This window comes from Panthera leo, chromosome D1 (genome assembly GCF_018350215.1).
Source record: "Panthera leo isolate Ple1 chromosome D1, P.leo_Ple1_pat1.1, whole genome shotgun sequence".
In the NCBI taxonomy this organism is placed as follows: Eukaryota; Metazoa; Chordata; class Mammalia; order Carnivora; family Felidae; genus Panthera; species Panthera leo.
This window is the reverse complement of record NC_056688.1, coordinates 47,634,282-47,661,473: the sequence shown is the minus strand read 5'-3', so window position 1 is coordinate 47,661,473 and position 27,192 is coordinate 47,634,282. Positions and strand designations below refer to the sequence as shown.

Below are 27,192 nucleotides of genomic sequence, written 5' to 3'. Positions count from 1 at the left end.
TCCTCCATAATGCTCAGAAGAGACTGCACTTTGTGTCCAGCTGTGTGCAGTAAGTGCTTGTTAAATTGAGTTGAACTGCCTCTATTCCTACACTTGTTTCCAACTTATCCCAGTCACCTCCCATCTCCTCTTAACAGGCTAAACACAGGCACACAGTGCTAACATGAGAAATACTTTTTATTTGCAGCAGGATAAGCAAGATTCCCTGGATAACAGATATCAGACAGTATGGACCCAGACTTCCAGAATGGGAGACTCCCAAGAACACATTCTCCCCTTATCCAAGCACTGCCTTCTTAAGAGCCTGGTCATACCCTGTCAAACAAGAATTGGACAGAAGGATGAAAATACAATTCTTCGAGATCTTCTGTTAATTTAAGGTCTATGAAGAAAATGTCAGATATACTGGAGCCAGAACACGTATACACTTAATTGCCTTGCTGTTACCTCAGTATAGAATTACTTTTTCATTTTTATTTTTTGTTAATTTTTTAAAACTATTCAAGCAATTCACTCTTTATCTTTCTACTAAAAAAACAACCAAAGGTAGGTAACACAAAATAACACCTAGATATAAGGTGTCCATCTCCTGGGTCACTCCATTTCAGTATAAGGTTATTTTCTTATAGAAGTCAAGAGAACTTCTTTGGAGAAGTTCTTTTTCTACCCTCCCTCACTAGTGAGGTAAGTTTACTCTATATATGAAGCATCACCTTTTCTTGGTGAATTTTCCTGAGCTTTTGACTGAGATGACTGCATTCATTCATAAAGTAACCTGAACACTCCTTAAAAGGACATTAACAAGTATTCCCACAACACCTTCAGTTCACTTCAACAGACATTTAATGAAGTGCAACACTCTGTCCTTAGGGGCCTTGAGCATCACTCAACTTACTATTATTGACACATCTATCACAGGATACAAGAACGTTGTGGAAATGAATAGATGAATTACTGCTATTTATACACCACTGATACCATAAAACAGAAATATAATTTTAGCCTTCACAAGATGAAAAGTAAATTTGTATGATGGAGGAACTGATTGGATTTTCTCTCCCTGGTTTTCATCATAAGTGCTTTTCCATCCAGATTACATCAAGTGACCTTGATGTCCACTGTCCTAGCACTTTATACCTTTCATTCTATTATAGGAATTATTTTACTTTTATTGGTCATGGTCATGGTCATGACAATGACCTTTCCCTCTCTCTCTTTTTTCTTTTTATTTATTTTCTCTCATCATCATATGCCAATAAGTCAACCAGGGGTAACATTCAAGATAGCTAACAATTGATCTGGCACAAGCATTAATCAATTGGAATGAATGCTTCCTGGGTTACCACACTGCTGGGTTCCAGCTGAAAATTATCTGAGCACCTGGCACAGGGTGGAGAACATAGCAGGTAATCAGTAAATAATTGCTAAATGAATAGATTAATGGATGAGTTAACTAACATACTAGATCAGACCTATCTTTGATCCAGTTTCAAATCATTCATTACTTTAATGCTTTCATTCTATTCAATCAACCAATCACTTTACTCAATTGCTTCAAAGTAGGCACTTGGTTGTTTAGGGTAACAGGAAAAAAGGGAATAGAAGGTTAAACAGAAATTGTCTGTTTCCTCAAGATCTCTCTAGTATGAGATATAAGATGTCTTCATAAATAATGATGGAACAAAGTAGAATAAAAAGTAGTGGTGGTTTACTTTTGGGGACCACTGAGATTCAAAACTAGATTCACTGAATTACAAAGGCCATGTATAAAAACATGGGCTTTGGAATCCCATAGACCTGGGTTTGAATCTCAGCTCCACCATTTCCTGTTGAGCAGGTAACATTGGGAATGCCATTAAACCATTTTTAGTCACAGTTCCCTCATCTTTAAAACAGAGTGTTAAGACTTCCCTTTAAGATCATGTGTTGAGTTTTAAATATGACAATATTGTAACATATTTAGCACAATGCCTGGTAGTATCTCATGTTGCAATACTGGAATTATGGTGGTCAGCAAAGTGTATTCTTTAAAGGAAAATGAAGTTATTAGCTTTTAAAAAATCATGCTATGTAGGAGCAAAGGCTTAGGAATCAGACAGACCCAGAGAGAGTTATACCATGACTTACTAGATGTATGGCTTGGAGCATTATATTTAACATATTTAAACCTCCAGTTTGCTCATCTGTACATCAGAGCTACATAAGGCATACAGTATTGTGGAATGGATTCAAATGAAAGAAAGGTTAACATGTAGCAAATGCTTAAAATGTGACCTAAACATGGGGACTCATAAAGGGCCTGAGGTAGAGGTGATAAACTTCTCACTTTCTATTTTAAAACTGACATCCAGATTTATGAGAACATGCTTTCTGCCAACATTTTCTTTCATTAAGGTGTTTGATTGGATGATTGATTCCACTAGGAAACTTGAGCTGAATGAAATGCTTTCTAGAGGTTGCCTATCCAAAAAACCTGGACCCGAAAAGGGATGTTTGGAGAAGCTAACAATAGTGTTTTTGCAATAGTTGTACCCTGGTCCCCAGAGCAGGTAGTTTATATTCCTACATGATGGGCCTCTGAGGCTTGAGGAAAGACTTTTCTCCAGCTGACCTATGGTAGGTATTTATGACTGTACATTCCTTTCCCTTTGGCCTTTCCCTGAAACCCTGGATCTTCTGTAACAGGCAATCTACTACTATATTATTAGGAACAACTCAGCACAGGGCAGACCCGTGCCCACATCAAGATAAGGAAGCTGGAGAGATGGAATAGTCACAGTGAGGAGTTTCAAGTCCCGCCACTTCTCGGCAATATTATCATGGACAAATTAACCCTCCTTTACTTTGATGTAAAGATGTGAAATGACAATGTGCATGTATATCAGTCTAACACCTTTCACTATATATTTATAAATATAAATGAAATTATGCACAAAATACACACATAGGCTTTCCACCCTACCTCAAGATGTCACTATTGCTCATTTGTTGCTGTTTACAATTTGACCTGGGGGATGTCTGTGTGGCTCAGTTATTAAGTGTCTGACTGGGTCAGGTCATGATCTCACAGTTCATGAGTTTGAGTCCCACACCAGGTGAGCTCAAGCTCCACTTGGGGTGAACATAAGACCCAAGTAAGCCCTACTTCTTTCTCTTTCTCTCTCTCTCTCTCACTCCGCCCCCCCCCCCCTCTTGTGGGATTCTCTCTCTCTGGCCCTCACTCTCACTCTCTCTGATACATAGATAAAATTTGACCTTTTTACATTGGGCCATAGTTTATATTTATTTGCTGTGTATTTGTATATTTATTTCTTTTGTTGTTTTTAAAACATTGTTAATTCCATCATGAAACATTTTAACTCCACATTGCCCATGAAGTGTGAAAGCAGTATTAAAGTTTACTTTTTCACAAATATGTATGCTTGGTTATGTGAACAGTGTCACTTCAGAATTAAAAGAAATGGATGTGTGAAGAGCTCTTTCCCTTCTCTTTGTCTGAATTTCTTACTGCTGACTAATGATACTGTTAACCCCTCCCATGTTTTTCAGTGATTGATGGCCAAATTGGCCCGGTTTAATCTACTGTCCTAAAATATTTGATTCCTCTTTTTTCAATTGACGTATACCTATTTAGGTATATAGTTCTACGACTTTTGTTAAACCTTTAAATTCACATAACCACTGTCATAAAATTGAGATAGAGAACACTGTTCTCATTTTAAAAGTTCTCTCCTATTTCTTTGTGATCCATACCCTGTCCCAAACTCTAGTCCCTGGCAACCCGATATGATTTCTATCCCTAAGGTTTTTCCTTTTCTATAATGTTATAGAATCATGTAAGATGTAGTATTCGAGTCTGACTTCTTTCATATAGCAAAATACATTTGAAACATCCATGTTGTCACATGTAACACTAGTTTGTTCATTTATATTGCAGAAAAGTATTCCATAGTATGGAGCCTGTTTATCCATTATTTAGCTGATGGACATTTGGGCTGTTTCCAGTTTTTGATGATTTATAAAGCTATGAAAAATATTTGTGTTCAGATGTGTGAAGATACATTTTTCATTTCTTTTAGAGAAATGCCCAAGAATGAAATTGCTGAGTTATATGGTAAATTTTCATTTAACTTGATAAGAAACTGCCAAACTGTTTTCCACAGTGGCTATACCATTTTGCATTCCCATCAGTAGTGTGATGCATTCTGATTACTTCACATCTTAATCAGTATTTAATATTGTCACTTGTGATTTATTTTAAGTCATTCTAATAGATATTTAGTGTCATCTCCTTAGGGTTTTAATTATCTTTTACATTTTACCTCAAAATATTTCAAATTTTGATACATTTCTCTGTAGATATGATGTCTGAATTTATTTCCAAATGACATCAGTGTTGTAAAAATTGTGGGGGATTTAATACGTTCCCTCTTCCAGTGATGTACATTACTGCTTCCATCTCGATAACCAAACTCTGTGTTCTGCTTTCTTTATGCCATTATGGTTTTTGCCCACTAGATGGCAACTGCTCAACTCTCTGGAACAGCTCTGTAGCTAAAAGAAGAAAATTGTTGTATAATAAAAGGATAAAAAGTTAGGCTATGAATTGTAAAGTGCTTTACTTCTTGATTGCAAAAAAAAAAAAAAAAAAACTGGAAGGAAGGAAGGGAGGGAGGGAATGACAACATTCCATTGACTGCCAAGTTAGAACTCATCATAACCTCATGTTGTGTGCTTCCCAAATAATTTCAATCTAAGTTTGTAACTACCAAATATGGATGGAACACAGCATATAAAAATACAAAATAAAGTGTATTTTTAACATGATAAATTAGTGGATATGGGAAGCAAATACCTTGTAGCACACATCATTCTGAAACTTGATCTAATTTCATCACACAGTATATACTTTCTAAGAATATCCTATGAAATATGGATATTTGTAAGTTTTAAGATACCAAACTGATATATTTTCTAGATTAGCTGTAGGTAAACTAAGAATTTAGTTTCTCTTTTTGTCACTGTTATTTTAGCACAATATAGGTCAGATCCCTTCTGTAAGGTTATTGCATTCATTCATATTAATCAAGCATTTATCTAGTTCCTATTATGGCCCTAACTTTGTGCTAGGCGTCAGGAATAGTTAGAGGAATAAGACTTAAAAGATGGTGGTGGTGGTGGTGGTGGTGGTGATGGTGATGATGATGATAGCAACTGTCCTTTAGTATTAGGACTTTTTTAAAGACATTTATAAATGTCATCTTACTTAACCCTTATTGCCATAGGCTTATGAGAGATCATGGTCTCTATTTTTTACAGATGTGGAGACTGAGGCTCTGTGTCAACTAAGGTAACTACGGTTTTGACAAAAATGATTTCAAGGTGTATCTAGGTTAAGAGTAAGCTAGAGATGTCATTCAAGCATCAGTCTTTGAAGCTCTGTGACACAGAAGCAAATCAATTATTTCCTAGTTGGACAACTTCCAGCAGCTTAGAACTCTAAGCCTACCCTCACGACTTCTACAGCAATCACAGAGCAAAGGTAGTGGAGGGGAGGGTCTAAGCCAGAGACTGGATGGAGGACAGAACTAGAATGTAAGCACCTGTAGGAGTCAAGATGAAGCCAAGTCATTGGGCTCCATCCATGCCAAAAGATGATGCTGGGAATATCACCAGCTGCAATCTCTAGCTATGGATATCAGTATGATTCCTAGAAATGAAGACAAGAAATACTTCTATGGATACCAGCAAAGCCTCCAGAGATCACAGACACTCACATGTGGTTCAGATGCTCACTCCCATTACTATGAGGATATATAAATTTTCTCCCACCCCCACCGAAATATCATCCTCAGAGGGATTATGAGTGAAAGAAAATTTTTTGAAAGGAAAAAAATATAATTTGAATTCATGTTTATCGCAAATGATAAGGTTTTAAAAACATCACCACACACATTTAAGTTCTTAACATTTGGGGAGCCAAAGAAAGCTTTGAGGATCTGTTATTAAAGTTATGAACATTCACTCCCACTAACTTCCCCACCACACATACAAGTATTTTTTTTATATTTTTGCATCTATCTCTGTAGTGTTTAGACAATAATTGAGGCTCACTCACCAACTCTCTGAAGATCCATAGGTCCCAGGTTAAGAAACTGGAATAGTGTAAATCATACTAAAACTTGAGTTTTGACTCAGTCATTTGTCATCCATGTAACCTTGGCTAAATCATCTCTTCTCTCTGAATTTCAGTTTTCTTACTGTATTTGTTTAATGACTACTAAATGGAGGGATGGGATAGGGATGGCTATATAATTTTTTTAACATTTCTTGTATACAAGTTTTTATACCAAGTTCTACAATATATGAATATATTTATAGTCCTTTGTGTTCCTATATAATTAGTTCAGATCTGTAACCAATAGCTTCTAATTGTCACCTTAGGAGTCTCCATTTTTCTCCATTCTACCAGCATCATCAGAACTCTGAGGCAGTCCTCATCGTCACATATGAGGAGCTGCAGTAGCATTCTGTTATCTTGCTGTTTCAACCATTAATTGTTCCTATGCATGAAGTACACTATTCTTACCCAACTGCTTCTCATAATTATCATGCTGAAAACTCTACTAAGGCTCTCAACCCATAAGATAGCACATTTAAAACTTAATGGTAAAAATATTTTTAAATCAATTTGTTTTACTTTGCTTAATCAATCTTGCCTCCTCAGCTTCATTCATCTAAATCTTACAACTAAGAGGAAACTCTCATAGAAGGAAAGATAGTGATGATTGTAGTCCTTGACTCAACCACTTACTAGGTGTTTTCATCTCCAATGAAAAACACTTCTTCTATCAGGGCCTTAATTTTCTCAATTCTTTTTTTTTTTATTATTATTAATGTTTATTTATTTTTGAGAGAGAGCATGAGTGGGGGAAGGTAGGGGGGTAGAGAGAGAGAGGAGACACAGAATCCAAAGCAGCCTCCAGGCTCTGAGCCATCAGCACAGAGCCTGACACAGGAGATCACGACCTGGGCCAAAGTCAGATGCTTAACCAGCTGAGCCACCCAAGCACCCCAATTTTTTCAACTCTTAAATGAAGTAATTGGGCTAGACCATTTCTAAGATCCCTCAAAGCTCTGATCTTATCTGGCTCCATGACACTAGACCCCTTAAATGCTGTGTTCATTCAACTATGAATCCTTGTCCCTTCTGTGCTCTCTTTCTCCAGTATTCTTTCTACCAAAGTAAAAATTTTGTGTTCTCCAAGGTTCAATTTAGGTACTTCAAAATCCATGAAATTTTTCAAATTCCTGAGCCTGTGAGATGGGTTCCCTTGTTTGAGTTTTCATGTCATCTAACTTCTGCACTAATCAATCAGAGCATCTTATACTGGCATAGTAGTAGTTTTTTACTATTCATTCTCAAACTTAGCAAAGCTAAGTGATCAGCCCAAAATTCATCAGCTCTAAGACAATTGACCTAGGGCTAGAATTGAAATCTGAATTTGATTGTACAATTTTCCTTCCCTATGTATTCAACATGTCACATTATCATCTGTATCTTTAAGTTTCACATATACAGATAAGACTTAATTCAATAAACACATATTAAGCCCACACTCTGTACAATCTGTTTAGGTACATTCCATGGCTAGGATGGATGGGTAACAAGTCGAGTTTTCTACCATAGACTTTCTTCATTCTTTTGTATCCTGGAAAATGTTTTTTTTATTTAAAATTTATTTTTTAGAGAGAGTGTGTATGTGAGCAAGGGATAGAGGCAGAGGGAGAAAGAGAGCGAGAAGCTCCACGCTCAGCACAGAGCCTGATGAGGGGCTCAATTCCACAACCCTGGGATTATGACCTAAACCAAAATCAAGAGTTGGACACATGTTCAACATTCTGAGCCACCCAGGCATTCCTGTATCCTGGCAAATTTTAAAGCACATATTAAAGTACAATATTATTGAGTATGGAAAATAAGAACATTGACTGTGGAGTCAGAAGAACCTAAATTCTCTTCCTGCTTTCCTTCCTTCTTCCCACCCTTCCTCCCTCCCTTTTACATTTTTAAGGAAAATGTAAATTGTATTAAAAGAAGAGAACATGGTATTATATACCACCAATATACTTCCAACTTCAACAATGACCCCCTCATAACCAAAATTACTAGATTTACACTCCTAACCACTCTCTCAGATTGGAGGCAAAATCAGGCATCATTTCACTTTATTTATGAACATTTTGGCAAGAAGACTTAAATATAAGACCTCTTTGTTTTGTATTTAAAAACATTTTTTAATGTTCATTCATTTTTGAGAGAGAGAAAGAGAGAGAGACAGTGAGCAAGCGAGCACTATTTGGGGACGGGCAGTGAGAGAGGGAGACACAGAATCTGAAGCAAGTTCCAGGCTCCTAGCTGTCAGCACTGAGCCTGACATGGGGCTTGAACTCAAACTGGGAGATCATGACCTGAGCCAATGGCAGACGCTTAACCAAGTGAGCCACCAAGATGCCCCAAGAACTCTTTCTTTTTAACATGACTGTAGTACCAACAAAAGTTCTAATACCATCAAATAACTTCAGGATTCAAATTTTCCTAATTGTCTGATGGCTTATACATGTTTGTTCAAATTAGGATTCAAAACAAGTTTGCACCTACATTCCATGTCTCTTAAGTATCTTCTAATCTTTGGCAACTCTCTCTCCCCCAACTTCTTGCAATTTATTTGGTGGGGAAGAAAACAACAGGTTATCCTGTAGAGGTTTCTACAGTCTGGATTTTTTTAAATAATTTTTTTTTTATGTTTTACTTATTTTTGACACAAACAGAGGTTGTGAGACAGGCAGAGAGAGGAAGACAGAGGATCTGAAGCAGGTTCTGTGTAGACTTCAGAAAGCCTGATGAAGGGCTTGAACTCATGAACCATGAGCCAAAGTCAGATGCTTAACTGACTGAGCCACTCAGACACCTCTGGATTTCCTTGATTGTAATGTCTCCTGCTTTTTTCCCCTATGAAATGAGAATTGAACCTAGAGACTTCGTTTTACTCAAGTCTACATTTTGAGCAAGACCACTTTACATGTGCTGAGGTGTATTTCCATCAGAAGTCATATGATATCTGTTGAGGTAGAATATTGCTCTAAAGAGACATTTCCTTTCAACTATTTGCTGACTTAAAATTCAGTTTATATAGAACACGGTGTTTCTTTTACTTTATTTACCAGTTTTCAGAGTGATGAATGGATTTCCTAAGCATCCCTCCCCAAAGCTGATAATGAGGTAATTTTTAAACAGTATTATTCTGAAATCATGGATTTCAACATATTTACTATGTGTTAATTCATTCCAATTAGTATCCTTGTCAGTACTCAGATTGTCTTTTTGTTCTATAGAAGCTTCTTCAAGTAGGCTTCTGACATATGACACTTCATATCTTTCCAGAGAGTTTACTTGCTTTTTGACACAAGATGTTCCAAGGTTCATATTTCCTACCTCAGACTTAGAATCAGTTTTGTCTTTAAAAAAAAAAAAAAAGTTTTTTCAAGAAGCTCTGGCTTAAAAAAACAGAAATGGTACTTAGAAACCACACTCAAGGTACTAGGTGTGTTCACAGCTGTTTAGCTCTCATTGCCCTTTTGAATGGCTACAACTAGAAAATACTGTTTTTAAGGCAAAATACATGAATGACTTATTCTAAACTTATAATTCAATTTCTACTTACTCAATATTATAAGAACCTGGGTTCTTATCCCAACATTACCCGTCACATGTAGAACAAATAATATAATGTGTAACAATTTTCAATCCTCAATTCTGTGCCTGAAAAATGAGATTAATACAAACATCCTTATACTGAGTATTCAAAAAAAAGTGATATTTGGTTTATTCAATCACATAGCAAATACTGAAATACCACATACTAATTGCACATATATGGGGCTCACCATTTGAATTTTTTATATGCAGAAGTGAAAAATAAAAGCCAGAAAATTCCTAACTCCATACTAGAACATTCCGTAAGTTACTGATTAAATACAGTGAGAAACGTCCACTATAAAGTATAGGAAAATTGCTGGATTAATCACAAACTTCTAAAGTAGAACACTGAACTCCCTTTACTCTGTTATTCCTTCCTTCCAATCACATAAACATTATCTTGCCAAATAAAACATCAACTCTAATGTCAGGCACTCTTCATGTGGGATCCAAATGAAGCTCTACTGAGCCAGAGACAATTACCTCTGAAGCATTCCTCCCTTGGACCTGGGCTGTATTAACCAAATATTTCCATTTCAGCAGCAAAAGGAAAGAGTCATAGAAAATCCTCAAAAGAACTGCAGCCACAGAGTTAACTGGCATTATAAATCTCTCTGGGACACCACTTCCCTATGTTCAGAAATGTAGGCAAAGCTCCTCTCTTTGTTCAGACCTTCCCTTAATTAGGGCTCAGGGAGCTTGGAAAATTCTCTGAAGTAAGTGTTGGTGCTTCTTTGGCTTTTGAAGAGTAATAGCTTTGGTGGGACAGAGAGGTTTAAAAAAATTCAGATCTCTTAACTAGGAACCCAAACCAATCTAATCAAAGTGGCTGAGCCCTGGGGTACTCTCTAATGAGACTTAAGAATTAACAACACAGGAGAAACTATTTTTTTTCCCCGCTGGGTGCCAGGAGGCTGCCTTAAATGTGACCCACACTCACTTGCACCAGTACCATAGGAGCAAAGCCATGCCCCCTTCCTAGATTGATTCTCTACAAGCCTCTCTGGAGAGTCTCCGTAGGGTGGGATTCTTCCACTTCCCATTGCTTCTGCATTAGCCCCCATTCTTCTCTTTCCCTCTACTTAGTCTCTTTTGTGGGGTGCTGCAGATTCCCATGATTTGATTTTTTTTGTTTTGCTTTGTTTTGTGTTTTTGTTTGCTTGTTTGTTTTTTTACTTGTGCCCTGCTCTGGCCAAAGCCAGTTACTTGTTCCCTACCTCTGTACCACTGTGCATGCCGTTCCTTCTGCATAGAAGGCCTTTATTTCTCTCAACAATTCTTCCTTCTAAACTTCCATAGCTCCACTACAAAGTTTTTCTAAATTCTTTTCTATTTCTCTTTGCCATGTATCATTCCCTCTGTTCTATCTCTTTACCTAATACATACCTCTATCATCCCACTTAGTGTGGCAATTATGCACCTATATGTATGTTTCCTCTGTAATACTCTAAGCCTCCTGAGTAAAAGAATCATGCTCATTTATTTTTCTTTCCCCAATTCCTATTTTAACTCTTTCTACATCAAAGGACATTCATAAATATTTGAGGGCTTCTTGCTAAGGGGAGATATATTACAGAATATCCAGTAAACAAGTAGAGGCGCAAAGTTCTGTGGGAATATGAAAAAGGGAGAAACTGCCTCCAAGACACAAGACACTAACATCCCAACCTCCAAGTCACACAGATGAGGTGGCCATTTGGGAGAAGATTAACACTTAAAAAGGCCACAAATCAAATAAGTGGCATCTTTACCTAGGATACTTCTCACTTCCTCTACTGAGAGAGATTCAGAGAACACACACCATCCCATCTGACTGATAATCTATGGTCAGCTTCCACCACATTACCCAGAAAATAAGTGGTCAAAAGCTATATTCTTAATAAATGTATGTAATATGTAAGCTGTGTACCATTTTCAGAAATGTCTGTCACTGTGACCTAATAATACTAACTAGAATCATTCCATACATGCATATGACCCTGGGTTGCTCTCCAAAAACATTCTCACATACTCTAATATATTTTCTCTCTTTCATTTATAGGACTTATATTAATTTGTCATTATACAGTTATGTTTTATCGCCCATATAAAATCTCTCCCTCTGCTGTATATGTATATTCACTATATAAATTTGTAAGTGTGTGTTATATATTAAATAATAAAGCTGTAATTTGATTATTTGACTATCTTCCCTACTTCTGTGGGAGTTCCATGAGGAGAAAGTTATCATTGTTATTATCAAAATTTCTGCTTTCCTCTCAGCGAGTCGAGTCCCAGAGACATGGTCATCCCACAATAAAATGGGGGAATGAATGAATGTATCAAACTTCTGAGATTGAGCCACCTGTGTTTCCTTCCATAGAGATCCTTTCCTAGTCTTGCTACTGGAAGACATCAGAGTAACTCATAGCAGCTCCATTTTTGCTCATTGAGAGAAGAAATGAAGATGGTGCAATCAGATTGGCTTAATAACATGACCCTATGGCTACTGTACAGAAGCACCCAAGTGATGGAGAGTGAAAGAAAGACACATGAAAGAAAAATAATCTCAGCACAACACCTTCAAATCAATTCTCTATGCCCTTGTTTTTCACTTCTCCTGGAGGGTGGAGTCTAGAAACTGCAATCTTTTCATGGTGATTGTTGGACAGGCTTCTTCTGACACTCAGGCTTTTCTTGGAGTTTGTAACAAGACTGCTAAGAAATATCCAGCCTCAGGTTTAACCCAATCCCCAGGCTTTCTTATTATGGTGGCTGTCATGATCTTTCTCCCCCCAAAAGATACACAAAGCTCTCAAAGCCTCCCCTAAGTGTCATTTACCATTCTTCAAAATCTGTTGAACATCAAAGGTAATGGTTGACTAAGCATTTTACAACAGGCCTTTATTTTCAGTCTCCTATCAGTATTTCAGATCCAGAGGAAAGATATTTCTTAAACTTTTTCTTCTTCATATATTTCTCTCTTCTCAATTTCACCAAACTTTACCACGAAGTGTTAAACCCAAAGGTTTCCAGGAAACATTCAAGTGATAGTTTTTTTCCTGCCCCGGCTTCTCTGTCCTATTTGCACCCACCTGTTTTCTAACTTTGGCTCTATTTCTCTCTCTCTCTCTCTTTTTAAATTTCAAAACAGTAACATTGATAAATAATATCCCAGAATCAGTGTCTAGGTGAACATAGGATAACAATAATGCTCGCCATTTACACTGTGCTTTATAGAAAGGTTTTTTACACATTTTGTCTTATTTTTAACATGTCTCTATAGGATAAACCAGTCATCAAATAGATAGCCAGTCAGTACCACACCACCCAGTCTGATGAGGTAAATGTGTTACTGTCACCAGAGAAATAGGTCTTATCCCATGTGTAGGGCACACTGAGATTTTACAAAGTTGTACATACAAAGTTGAACGAGAGCCTAAGAACCACTCCATAGCAACATGAAAGAGTTACAGTCATTTAGCTACAGAAGAGAAACACAGCCACTTGAACAAACTCTCTTCCCCATGTTTACATATATTCAGTGTAAATAGTTTTATAGGTGTAGTTTAAAAATACACAGCATACATGAGAAAATATTTTAAAGTTACCATTTCAAAATGCAGTGTTCTGAGCCTCTGACATTTTAAATTAGCTAGTTCTACAATTTAAGGCTGTCCAGCTAGAATTTACATGTTATAATTAGAGAAGGTTGAAAGCATAATTTAATAAAGGATTAGTCTACATTTGACCCTTTTTAAAATGGCAAAGGAAACAGCAATCACACCCTCATTTTGAACATAAAAATGCTGGGTTAGGAATGATGTTCCAGGCCACAGAGCTGGCAAGTGAAGGGTCTAGATCTGGAAACCATCTCTCTTGACTCTTAGGCCAACACTGCACGTCTCTGACAAGGTCTAATGGATTATAATAGGTCCCAAAAAATAGTTTTGATACTTGATGTTTTTCTAATTTATGGGTTCAGTCTTTTCTCTAACTGGTATGACTATAAGGGGCCAAGAAACAAAGTTACATTTTACAAACAGATTTTAACAATTTTATGCACAGAATATATTTTAAGGTTATTTTCAGTAACTTAAAAAAATTCTAACTTTAGTAAGGTATAAAAATGCCATAGTTGGAAAAATTACAAAACTTTTAGAAATAATGGGAAAATCCCTATTGATGATACATGACTTCGCAAGAATATTGTTGCCACCACACGGGGGTGTCGTGTTCTTAATATGTGCTTTGCTGGAATTTTGAGCAGCTCAGATGAGCAAGCTTGGGAGTAGCAGAGAGCTGAATTTTACTGGCCAAAACAAAGCAGTTTGTCTAATCTGCACTAAGCACGAGGCCCAGGGATAGGAGTGAAGTCATAATTCATCAAATTGTCTCCAATGTGAAATCATCTTCACAATATTAATGTGTCAAAATTGTTCAGTCTCGGAAGATACTTTAGATTCTATGTGACTTACCTGTGGTGGGGCAGCAATCTCACTAGAAGCAGTCCTATTAGTATATGCCATGTTATACTCTCCAGTGCAAGAAGGTGATTAGGAAATTATTATACAATAGTGACTTTTATTGTTGGAATTACTGTGAGATAATTGACCATGGTGGGAGCTCTGTCCCCAAGCTGAAAGCAAATCATGGGAGCCAAGGTCAATTATCTTAAATTATATCCACAGTGAAAAGAGCTATTGCGATCATCATAGGACATAATCATCAAATACGTCAAGTCCTAAATGGCCAAACCTTTTCAATTACATTGTAGTGATTGCAGGTGCTATATTGGTGTTTTTTTATCTTTTATTTTAGAGAAGCAGGGGAGAGAGAGAGAGAGAGTGCATGAGTTGAGACAGAAAATCTTAAGCAGACTCCATGCTTAGCAGAAAGCCCGACGTGCGGCTTGATCTCACAACCACAATATCATCACCTGAGTGAAAATCAAGACCCAGACACTTAACCAACTGAGCCACCCAGGCGCCCCCCCCCCTTATTGTTTAAAGGAAAACCATAATAATCAGAATACACATAATAATCAGAAAGGTTTCTAACTGGGAAAAATTTGGTAATGCGAACACACCAGAAGAACTTCCCAGAATAGTTCATTACTTCTGCATATGCAGGTTTTCTGCTTCTGCACTTGTAGTGGGCACATTTCTTCTAAAGAATTGACCAGTATTAACAATTACTTCTCGAGTTTATGTTAGTCATTGCAGGTAATTCATTAACTCTTTTTGTTGTTGTTGATGTGCAATACTATACTAGTTTCAGGTGTACAACACAACAATTGATAATGCTACACAGTATTCAGTGCTCACCACAATAAATGTAGTCATGATCTGTCACCATACAATGCTATTTCAACATTCCTGACTACACTACTTATGCCATACTTTTCACCTCCACGACTTATTTATTTTGAAGTCATTATTAACGTTTCATAACTTAGGTACAATTTAATGTTAGTTACTAACAACAGCTTAATTTTCGTGGGAAAGCGTAAGTTTTTCAATCAGGCAGACCAAAGTCTGAATCTGTAGAATCCCAGGTTTCCCAGGTTTACCATGTACTAACTGTGCAACTTAATTGCCTAACAGTGTATAGGGTCAAAGGAAATAAAAAGCAATTCAGATGGGCTTCTGAAAGCAATTTAGCCAAGGAAGGTATGGGCAGGGTTAAGGGAACCAACAAGGAATATGAGGCATTCAGGACTCATGAGGGCAAGATGTCTTTACTATCTCTAGTGCTTAAGGCAAGGGAGAAAAATAGAGAACCAGAATCTGGTGAGAGCTGGAGCCCTCACAGAAGTGTTTGCTGCCTGGCAGGAGCTACAATCACTTCTGAACAAATGCCACCATGCAACAGCAGGAAATGAATACGCTAGTCTTTTTCCTTTCTGGCCTTCTGATCTCTTGCAGGGTCCACTTTTTGCCCAAACCCAATTAGAAACAAGCCAGCAAGGAAGCCCTCGATGGACCAGACAATAGTGTCCAGCCCCTAAGGCACTGAAAAGGACAGAGGCGAGCAGATATTTCTACTGGGTTGGGGGGATGCCAACAGACAAAAGCTGCTTACTCTCTTGAGTGTTTTGTTTTCCTCATTTATAATAGAGAATTGAACAAACTCCTGCCAGATAAAATTAAATCTAAAGATTCAATGAAATATACACGGATGCATAATGCAGTGCACATCACATAACAGATGCTCAAACAACAACAGCTAGCTCTTACCTTATATATATATATATATTTTAGTATTTATTTATTTTGGTGAGAGCACAACCCAGGGACAGGCAGAGAGAGGGGGAAAGAAGATCTGAAGTGAGCTCTGTTCTGACAGGCTGACAGCAGTGAGCCCAACTTCGAGCTCAAACTCATGAACCATAAGATCATGACCTGAGCCGAAGTCGGAAGCCCAACTGGCTGAGCCACCCAGGCGCCCCCACTTCCCTCATTTTTTGACAGTAACGAAACGCTGTGAAGATGAGTGTACATTCTCTATTAAATTCAACAACATTCCAACAAGGTTTACCCCTCAAGAAGCTATTTTGTTTCTTTTTATAGGAAGCTTTTATGTTTTCTTCTTTACAACATAGGGAGACCATGTATAGAAAGATGAAAGCACTAGGAAACTAAGTTCTCTAATGTCGCAAACCGTGTGCTTATTTCAGTTTTGATTAGGAGGCCTCTGCAAAACAGGTGCATTGTTTCTGACCAGCACAACTCTGCCCAAGAGCACATGAGTGGAGAGTGATAGAAAATCAGGGTTCTAAACATTTTGTACTTTATACTCTACCACTAATCTATGAAAGCATGATTCCAACAGAAAGCAACAAGCTTGCCTTTCTGAGGATATGTGTATGGTTTTAGCCTTTAAAGTTAAAATTATCAGTGAGCATTGAGGTGCCTGGGTGGCTCAGTGGGTTTAGCATCTGACTTCAGCTCAGGTCATGATCTCACGGTTAATGGGTTCAAGCCCCACATCAGGCTCTGTGCATACGGCTGGAGGTTGCCTCAGATTCTATATCTCACTCTCTCTCTGCCCCTCCCCTGCTCATTCTCATTTGTTCTCTCTCTCTCAAAAATAAATAAGCATTACAAATTTTAAATAAAATAAAATAATTAGCATGAAAGGCACTGAAGTTTGTTGGAGTGCCACTGCTCTCACAGAGCACCTGTGCTATGCCAGTCTTGCCCACCACCCCAGGAACTGTCTGCCACTTTTCCAGGTTTTATGGTCCTTAAGGCATGTTCTGCCTGAATATTTGCTTGTACACGTCTTTGCTTATATATTATTTGTTCCCTCATGATAGCAAGGACCTAGGCTATCTTGTTCTCCTTTATGCCTAGTAATACCTAGAGTCTGTTAGTAAATACTAAATAAGCTCACACACAGAAAAAAAGCATGTACATAAAAGTAGTTGACGTGTGAATTTGATTGCATGGTGTATTCAAACCACTTTGAAACAGGTACCCCAAACAGGGTGGCAATTATTATTGCTGTTTTCATTATTGCTACTACTAGGAATGATGGTAAAACGGTGCATACATGGTAAATATTATGGTGATGACAGTTATTTCCCGATGATTGTGTCCTGGTCATACATGCTTATGCTTAAAACAAGACTCCAGTCTTTGTATTCAGCTTGTGACTACTGCCAACTTTATGTTTGCAGTGACACTGCCAGACAGATTGTGTAGCTTGGAATGATATCTCTCAAATAGTAGTGGCAATAATGTCCCAGATTTTAGGAAAAATGCCACATGACAAATGCCAAGTGCTAAACAAATAATAAAAGGGAAGCCTACATACTTCTACTTCTGGAAAGATGAAGTGGGAGTGCTTTTTCCAATTCTTTCTACTGAGTACAACTAGAAACCCTGGGCATTGTACAGAGAACATAAGACTCTATAAGGTGGAGAAAAGCAAGCTCACCATCTACAGACCTAGAGACTAGAGAAGTAACATGGTGCTGAGTTCCTTGCACTTTTTTTGTTTCTTTGTTTCATCTATTCTAGAGTTAGAGCTAAAAAAGCCAGAAAACCAAAGACGCCAATAGGCAGAGACACAAAAAGCTCTAACAAATGCCTTTCCTCTCAAGTCAAAAGGCCATGAAGGCCTAGAAAGACAGAAAACTTTCAGATTCTAAGATCTCTCCTCCTACCAAATACAACACAAAAAACTATGGCCCTAATCCCACCCACACAAAAAAGGCCAAGTGGGGAGCCTAGATTTCTACCATTGTTGGCCAGTAATGAGGTTCCCCAACATTCCTTCTGGGATAGTGTCAGAGATGGCCTGGGATCTGGTACTTAGTAAAGCTATCCGCATCAAGAGCTGTGTCAATAGAGACCATGTGAAGAGCCTGGACCTCCACTCCCACCTGGCTGTACCGAGGCACCCCTTCTTCTCCCCAGGGAGGTAGTGTCAGAGAAGGACTGCTAGAGGGTCAAAATTTCACCACTATCATTCAACACTAGTAAGACAATACCTTCCCACCTCCATCCACCATGGTGTCTGTAGGAACCATGTAGAGAGAAGTAGCAGAAGGGAGGTATCAGTGGAAGCCTAGTGGAAAGCTTGAACTCCCAGTTCTGCTCAGCAATCATGAGAAGCCTTGCCTCTCCTCCTTAGTGTCAACAGAGGCTGGATGGGAAACATAGATTTCTGTACCCGCTTAGCAGTAATTAAATGGTACTTGCTCCCCCCTTTCTCCTACCTCAATAAGAGAATGGAAGGGATGGAGGGAAAAATCAGTGATCAGAAAGATAAAACAATATAAATCACGAGAATAAATTACTGCTTCCCTCCAAAAATGGAAAAGAGCCTCACACTGTAGGAAGAGAACAATCTATTTAAGAGTTGTGTAATCAGAGTCCCAGAATGAAAGAAGAAAGATGGTAGGTCTAGAAAAACACTCAAAGGAATAATGGCTGAAAAATTCCCAAATTTGGAGAAGTTGCATGAATATGTGTGTGTGTGTGTGTGTGTGTGCGTGCACACACACACACACACCTCTATAGATTCAAGATGCTAAGCAAACCCCAAACAGAATAAACTCAAAGAAATCTATACCAAGACACATCATAGTCAATCTTATGAAAACTAAAGGCAAAAAAAAATACATAAATAAAAATGTAAAAGCAGCAAAAATGAAATGACATTTTACCTACAGGGAAAATCTATTTGGATGACAGTGGATTTCTCATCAGAAATCTTTCTGGAGGCCATAAGGGAGCAACACAGCATTTTTCAAGCTCTGAAAGAAAAGAACTGTCAATTCAGAATACTGTACCCATAAAAAATCGTCAGAAACTAAGGGCAAAATCAAGACATTCTCGGATAAAAGAAAACTAAGAAAACTTGTCACCGGCACACTTACCTCCCCCCCGCCCCCAACCAACCAAAATCTAAAGAAAGTTCTTTAAACAGAAATGATAAGTGATAACAAAAGGAAGAAATAACATGGTTACTAAAAAAAGCAGGGGGGGGGGGGGGGCGGGTAAAAAGGATAAATACAGACTTTCCGGGTTAAGTTTTCTAAATTATGTTTGACAATGGAAACAAGAATTATAATACATCTGATGTGCTTCTAAGTGAATGCAGAAAACGTTTAAGAAAATCATGATTATAATTATATTATTAAAATTATATTATAAGCAAGGGGAATAAAGGGATATAAATGGGGCTAGGTTTTTAGTTTACTCAAACTGGTAAAAGGATGACATCAAAGCTAGCAGAAGGAAGGAAATCAAAAACAGAAATCAGTTAAATTCAAAACAGAAAATCAATAGATGAAATCAATGAAACAAAGAGCAGGTTGCTTGAAAAGATAACAAAATTAACAAATATCTAGCAAGAAAAACAAAGAAAAAAAGAAAAAAAGGTATAAATTATCAGTATCAGAAATGAAATAGGAGTTATCGTTACAGAACTTACAGACATTAAAAGGACAATAAATCAATACTAAAACAGCTTTAAACACATACATTTAAAAGCTTAGGAGAAATGGATTCTTTGAAAAACACAAACTGCCACAACCGACACAATATGAAATAGGTAATTTGATGAGCATTGTAACCTTCAAAGGAATTAAATTTGTAATTTAAAAAATTTCCCAAAATGAAATCTCCAGATCCAGATTGTTTCATTGGAGAATTGTCCCAGATTTTTAAAAAATAAAATTAATGCCAATATCCAATTTTTATGGAAAACCAAAGAGGAAGGAACACTTCCCAATCCATTTCTAATAGTGTTTAAATACCTCAGACTAACAATACAAAAGTAAAAGTACAGATCAATATCCATCATGAATACAGACAGAAAAAAGTCCTTTAAAAATATTAGCAAATAAAATTCAGCAACACATATTAGCAATGAACACGGGGACACTAAAACTAATAATTATAATACTATTTACAATTGGACACAAAAAGAGGAATACTTAGGTGAAAATCTAATAATACATATACAGAACTTGTAGCCCAAAACTACAAAACATTAATAAAAGAAATCAAAGAAGTCCTAAATAAATAGGCTATGTTCATGAATTGTAAAATTCAAAATTAAACTATTCTCTCCAAATTTATATGCATGTTAACACAATTCCTATGAAATTCCCAGCAAGAATTCTGGTAGCTATCAACAAGATAATTCTAAAATTGATATGGAAAGACTAAAGAACTAGACTAATTTGAACAGTTTTGGAAAATAATAAAGTGAGAAAAATAATTCTAACTGATTTCAAGACAATATATAACTATAGTAATTCAAACTATGTAGAATTCAAAGAAGAATAGATACATAGATCAATGGAACAGGTAGGACATGCCCAAATGATTTCTGACAAAGGTACAAATAAAATTCGTAGAGAAAAGATAGCCCTTTCAACAAATGATGCTGGAACAATTGAATATCCATAGGCAAAAAATGAACTTTCATCTAAATCTCATTATACAAAAAGTGGATCAGGAACTTAAATGTAAAAGTTAAAACTGTAAGGCTTTTAGAAAAAAAAAAATTTAAACCTTTAGGATCTATTGTTAGGCAAAGAGTTCTTGGACTTGAACACCCAAAGCATATTCATTAAAAAAAAAAAATGATAAATGGGATCTCCCTAAAATTAAAACCATATGGTCTGCAAAGACCATATTAAGATAATGAAAAGACAAGCTACCCAGTGAGAGGAAATTTTTGCAAAGCATAAAAGCAACAAAGGATTAGTATCTAGGATACGTAAAGAACTCTCAAAATTCAACAATGAATAAAATCCAATCAGAAGATAAGTACTTCACCAAAGAGTATATACAGATTGTAAAATAGGTACATGGCAGATATTCATTATCATTAAGCATCAAGGAAACACAAATCAAAACCACAAGGAGGTATTACAGCACACAAAATGGTTAAAGTAAGAAGGAGGGACAGCATCAAAAACTGATTTAAGATGTGGAGAAACCCAATAACTCACATGGCTGGTGGGAATGTCAAATGTTACAACTCAAGCAGCTTGGAAGTCTCTCAACAAAGTAAACATGCAACTACCCTACAAACTAGCAGTTGTTCTAGACGTTTTTTTCTAGAGAAATGAAAACTTAAGTTCAAATGACTTTATTTGTAATAACCTAAAATGTAACGACCAAGATACCCTTTGAGTTAACAAACAGCAGTATGTCCATACCATAAAATACTATTCAGAATTTAAAAAGACCTATTGATTCACACACACACAACAACTTGGATAAAACTCCGAAGTACTATGCTGAGAGGAAAAAATCCCCAAATAAATTTATAATTTCATGATATTTTTTCAGTGACAAAATTATAGAAATGGAGAACATATTAGTGGTTGCCAAAAGTTATGAAGGGATCGGGGGTGGAAGTGAATGTGGCTATGAAAAAACAACATTCAGAATCTCTGTTGTGATCAAAGTATTGTGTCCTAACTGTATCAGTGTCAGTAATTTGGTTTGACACTGCACTATAGTTTTACAAAACATAACCCTTGGGGGAAACTGGTAAAGGGTACACGTGATCTCTCTATATTCGCTTTTACAAATGCACGTGAACCTACCATGATCTCAAGATAGTTTGTTTTATTTATTTATTTATTTATTTATTTATTTATTTATTTATTTATAGAGCACATGTGTGCAAGCAGGGGAGGGGCAGAGATAGAGAGAGGGAAAGAGAATCCCCTTGCGCTTGGAGCCAGACGCTGAGCTCAATCCCAAGAAGTGTGAGATCATGACCTGAGTTGAAACTGAGTCAGATGGTTAACTGACTGAACCACCCAGGTACTTCTCAAAATAGGCTTTATTTATTAAAGTAACCATTAAAAAGGGAACTCCTTGTCTGCCCTTCTCCAACATCTACCTCACTCCCCACACCTCTCTCCTAAAGCTGATTCAACCAGGAGCTGGTATGTATGTGTATGAGACGATGGTAAAGAGAGGAGTTAGGGCATGGTCCCCCAGTGCAGCTGTTGGCTTTCCCTAACCATGCTGTGTACAGTGAGGGAGGTGGGAAAAGTGTGGTAAGGGCCTTCCTTGTGCAGGTGGTTCCTGCCTTCGTTTAGTAACACAGACCTTTGGACACAGGGTGCTAAAGGAAGTGAGTATCATTTGATTCAGTCAATCTTTTTTTTTCCCCCATGAGGTAAAAGAATATGGAAAAAACAAAATTAGGATGAGGATACTAAAGACAGAGACAGGAAGGCAACTTACTTAATCTCCTATCATTTAAGAGGAAGATGGAGGTTATAAACAAAAGAAAGAGAGAGAGAAATATGAGATATTCTGAGTAACATTCTCCCTAAACGATTAAAGGTAGATATACATGACTGATATGCCTATCATTGATTCACTCACTTATCCATCATCCTATTCAGTTATTCATTCAAAAATATATACGGCAAGCCTACTCTCTGATAAGAACTGTGCCAGGCCATGGCGAGACACATTTGAATCAGACACAGATTCCTCCCTTTAAGGATCTCAGAATCTAACAGGAGAGGTATTTTTTTTAAACTGTCAATTTTAAAGAAAAATGTAGACATTCTATAAACAAGCTTTGAATGGAGTATCTGGCCAGGGACAAGGGTTTCAAATCAAGTCTCCTAGAGAACACAACACCACAACTAAGTCTCTCTATACTTCCAGTTATTCCTTACCTAGCATGCATTCTTCACTATTCTAGGTTAAGATACCGACAAAAACACTGCAGGCATTAAAGACAGAAACAGCACTATCCAGGCCAACAGCAGCACTTCAAATAAATATTAAATTGAGTTGAATTAAGTAAAATAGTGAGAAACTAATAGAAGTTTAATTAAATCCTTAAAATGTGAAAAGGGGGCTTAAGACTTGAGACTCCAGATAAATGAAATGTAACTACAAAACAATGAGACCAATTCAACTTTATAAGCTCATCAACACACAATGCTATACCCTGACAATAGCATGCTGTGTGGACTGATACCTGAAATCAGAGAGGACTCAAAACATAAAAACAGACACTAGTACCTAATGCTTTTGTGTGCACAATAAAATTTTTAAAAAAAAGCCTCACATTGCTTAGCCTCTTATGCACAGATTGTGCTGTTCACTAACATGCTCAAATTAGTTATGCAAATCCTGTGCCATATTATGCCTCTCCACCATATGTGACTAGTTACCATAGCAGTCAAGCTTAAGTGCATATTTTCCATAGCAACCTAGGAATCTTTACTGCACAGAGAGACCTAAGTGAGAGGGAATTGAAAGCAGTGCCACAAAGCAATATGAAATATAAATGTTGGCAACATACCCTGAATCTTTCTTTAAAACTACATCATTTAGCATTGACTTTTAAATGCCACAGCCCCTGGGCGGTTCTCTTTTAGACTGTATCAGCAACTCCTTCCTGTTGGAGATGTGAAACTCTTTGAGAACAGATAACATTTATGATTTGGAGGCATAAAGGGGAGTTTTCCTCTGGGCTTATTCTAGAGACTGAGTGAAATTTTCACCGTCCACAGTGCTGGAGAATTACAACAAGGGGTTAAGGAGACTGAGAGGTGCTAATCTGAATGCAGTCAGCAAACTGAAGTTCGATATAATGCCATTTATTTGGTGGTTTCATTGGCTTCTGTGCTGTTGTTACCACTTCCTGCCTCAGACTACAAGACTGATACCAAACTGAGCTAGAGTTCTCCCCTGTATTATTGGCCTTTTGAGGGAAGTTATCTAATAAGTTATATTAATTTCATCTTTGATATTTAATAGTAAGACTGTTTACCCTTAAAAGGCCTCCAGACCCACTGCATACAGGTATACAGAGGGAATATATACATGAGAAACAGGATCCCAGATGCTTCATTCACTTATTTTAAGCTTAATTCACGTACAAAATTAAACACAGTTACACACAAATTAGGCCCAAGCAGTGGTCCTGGAATTGGGGCTAAATTTACTTGAGGGTAATGTTACCAGTCGCTGTTGTTACTTGAGTGCTTAGTGCCAGGAACTGTGCTAGTCCTTTCCATCCCTTACGATGAATGGCATGTGATGAATGTGTGAGACATGGGAGACTTTCTGCATTTCCTAGAAAAAATAATTACCTCTCCCCCAAAGCTACCTGACTAGAAAGGAGAAGTAAAAAAGAAACCAGGTTTATCTACTCTAAGAACCAAACCACTCTTTTCTGCTATACAGGGAAAAGGGGGGAAAGAGAGGAGGTAAGGCTTGGAAGAAAGTGTCCAGTGTGGCACCCAGAGCCATACCCCACAATGAATGGGAATGCCTGACGAGACTGCCAGGGGAGTCAGAGATAAGGAGATGGATGAACCTAGGCTGGTCTCAGAATCATACAGAATTTATCTTTTAGGGATGTCTTCATTTGAGCACTGAGGACACAGTTCTTCTGGATTCTTCACACATCATACATATATTTAAACCTTTGTGAGGAAACATAACTTCTCTAATTTAGATCAGAAACTTAACAGAAAACTTTTTATATTACTTAGAATTTCAGTATTCTAGTGTTGCTTCTCCCCACCTGCTTTGCTCCCCCCTCCCACTGGAAAGGGACTGAACTTTTCTTGTCCTTCCATCATCTGGAAATGAAGGCTGTGGCTCATTTCAAAAACTGTAACAGAAAAGAAACCATGTTTTACTCATTCCCATATTATTTGCCTGCAGACATAGCCCTTTATGAGATATAGTCTTCTTGATCCCTAAAACATTACTATGAAAACAATACCACTTAAAACTCCATTGCTTTGTTTTTAGGAAAATAAGCTTAAAGAATTTTATATTTGATTCTCATGTTCCAAGACTCCCCTCCAAGAAAGTTTTTCATGACTGCTCAGCTGGGTGGAAGGGAAGGTTCTCATTTGCTGTGGGCATCCTTACAGATCAATTAGAGACTGCCCAGCAGTCTCTGGGCCTGCAACTCAGCATATTGGACACTGCATGGACAGACTGGTATAACTAGCATGGCATAAAGAAAGTCACTGTTGGGACCTGAAATCTCTCCTTTTAAATGTGAATTGGAATGGACTAGGTGGTAGTCTAAGCTTCTCCTGCTCTAGGTCTCTGAATTACAAGCACCCACAGGCACAGTGGTGATTGAGCCAGAACAAAAAACTCAGTGGAGTCCCTACCACACTTAAGCTTGTCAATGGCTTCTCTCTGTGTGATCAGATCCAGTCTTTCTAGCCTGAGACTTCAGGCCCTCCATGACCCAGCCCTTCTTGCCTCTCCAGCCTAATGCTACCATTCTCTCTACTCCTTCATGCTCTGAAACACTGAATTAATTGCAATTCCCTTCATACATCATGCTGCTTCTCATCTCTGAACATCTGCTCATGTTTGTTCCTCTGCTTAGAAGAACCTACTTTCCTACCCTACCCCCTACCAGCCACATTTGTCTGGCCAACTTCACTGGTTAGGATTACCACTCCCTCCAGGCAAAGTTAGATACCCCTCTTTGTGCTTCATGATACTTTTACATCACTATCCATCACATTTACACAGTTGTATTATGATTATAACAATATGGAAGGATGTTATTTCCTTAGGAAAATCTCTTAAAGTAAAAGATCTGCCATGAAAAAAAAAAAAAAAGATACTTTGAAAAGCCTACTTCCTGTGTAGATGCTTGGCCTGATGGGCTTGCCTCCTGAGAGACAAGCAGAGAAGGGATTGCATGCAGAAGGGGAAAGGAGAAAAGGCTTTGGAAGGAGAAAAGAAACCTGAATGAACAAGCACAAGAGGCAGAGGTGGAGAGGAAAACAGCAAGATAGTAGGAAAATCCCACGATCTGAAATGTGTGAACCTCCCCCCCACCCCACCCTCACTGTAACTATCCAGTTTATCAGCAGACGTTACTTAACTCAGATTGTAGGAAATAAAATGGGTCGGTGAGGGGGCAAACTGGAAGGCGGCTTTGTTGTATACCTGCACTAATTGAGAGAGTACAGAACAGTGTCTGTGTACATACAGAAACATAGGAACACTGGAGACAGGAAGAGATACAAAGTAAGCTACAGAAATTTGCATAAAATGGGAGGTAAGTTTTTGACAGTTTTTGAGTTTTTTTCCCCTGGCTGTGGAACTGTGGTTCAATCAAAGTTTGACAACATTTCCATGGGAAAGAAGCTTTCAGAAATATCTGGGTTACATAATTATATGAAATATAATTTTATAGGTCTGCTTCCTTGACCAGTCTGAGGGATCCCTACCCGCTGCATCACCAGGCCTTTTTCACTCCCTGGCATATTGAAGATATTCAATAAGCACTAGATATATCAATATTACTAATATTCCATAGGAGTTCCTAGTTTAAAGTTAATTTGTAAGAACTTCACCTTGAGAATTTTTGTTTGACCCTAGAGTTGGCTAGAGATATCCTGTTCATTAAGAAAAATGTGAGTTGTAAATTAAGAATCTAGGCAAAACTAAATTAAGAAGGTCAATTTGCTGAAAAATTCATTTAAGGATTTTAAAAGCCATATATAAATGAGTTTTGGATGATCTGCCCCAGTGCTCACATCTATTAGCTGGGAGGAATGCAGAGAATGAGTTACACTGGGAAACCTCCCCCAACGTGAGGGGTCCGGAGCTGCTGAATACAGTGCATTGCCCCAGAGTGGCAATGCGAGCCAAAGACTCCTCTCACCTCGAGCTAGAAGTGCCAGGAATTTTTATCCAAGGCATTTTTCATGTAGCAGACCTCAATGTAGCAAATGTCCCAATAGGGATGACACTGGTATTTGCCTGTTACTCTTTCAGTACACTGCAAGGAGCTTTCAGTTTGTCCTACCGGGTTGCAGCTGTCTGGGGTAAACAAAAATGAAAGAGATAATACATGTCAACACAATTATACCCTCTCAAAAGTTCTATATGGTAAAAAGTGACACAATAGGGATTGCCAGCTCATTTTGGAGTACAAATATAACACCT

General features: G+C 37.6%; 1 protein-coding gene and 1 long non-coding RNA gene across 2 annotated transcripts in view; both read right to left on the bottom strand.

Annotated features, from left to right (window-relative positions):
* LOC122201112 (disks large homolog 2-like) overlaps window positions 1–27,192 on the bottom strand; it is a 1,368,059-nt gene that overhangs the window by 1,242,029 nt on the left and 98,838 nt on the right. The gene's annotated exons all lie outside the window — the stretch shown is intronic.
* LOC122201119 lies at window positions 160–27,060 on the bottom strand. Its single transcript, XR_006194087.1, has 5 exons — window positions 26,909–27,060; window positions 24,785–24,874; window positions 18,922–19,007; window positions 4,323–4,554; window positions 160–315 (listed from the first exon to the last, which is right to left on the bottom strand). It is a non-coding gene; the product is annotated as an uncharacterized LOC122201119 (long non-coding RNA).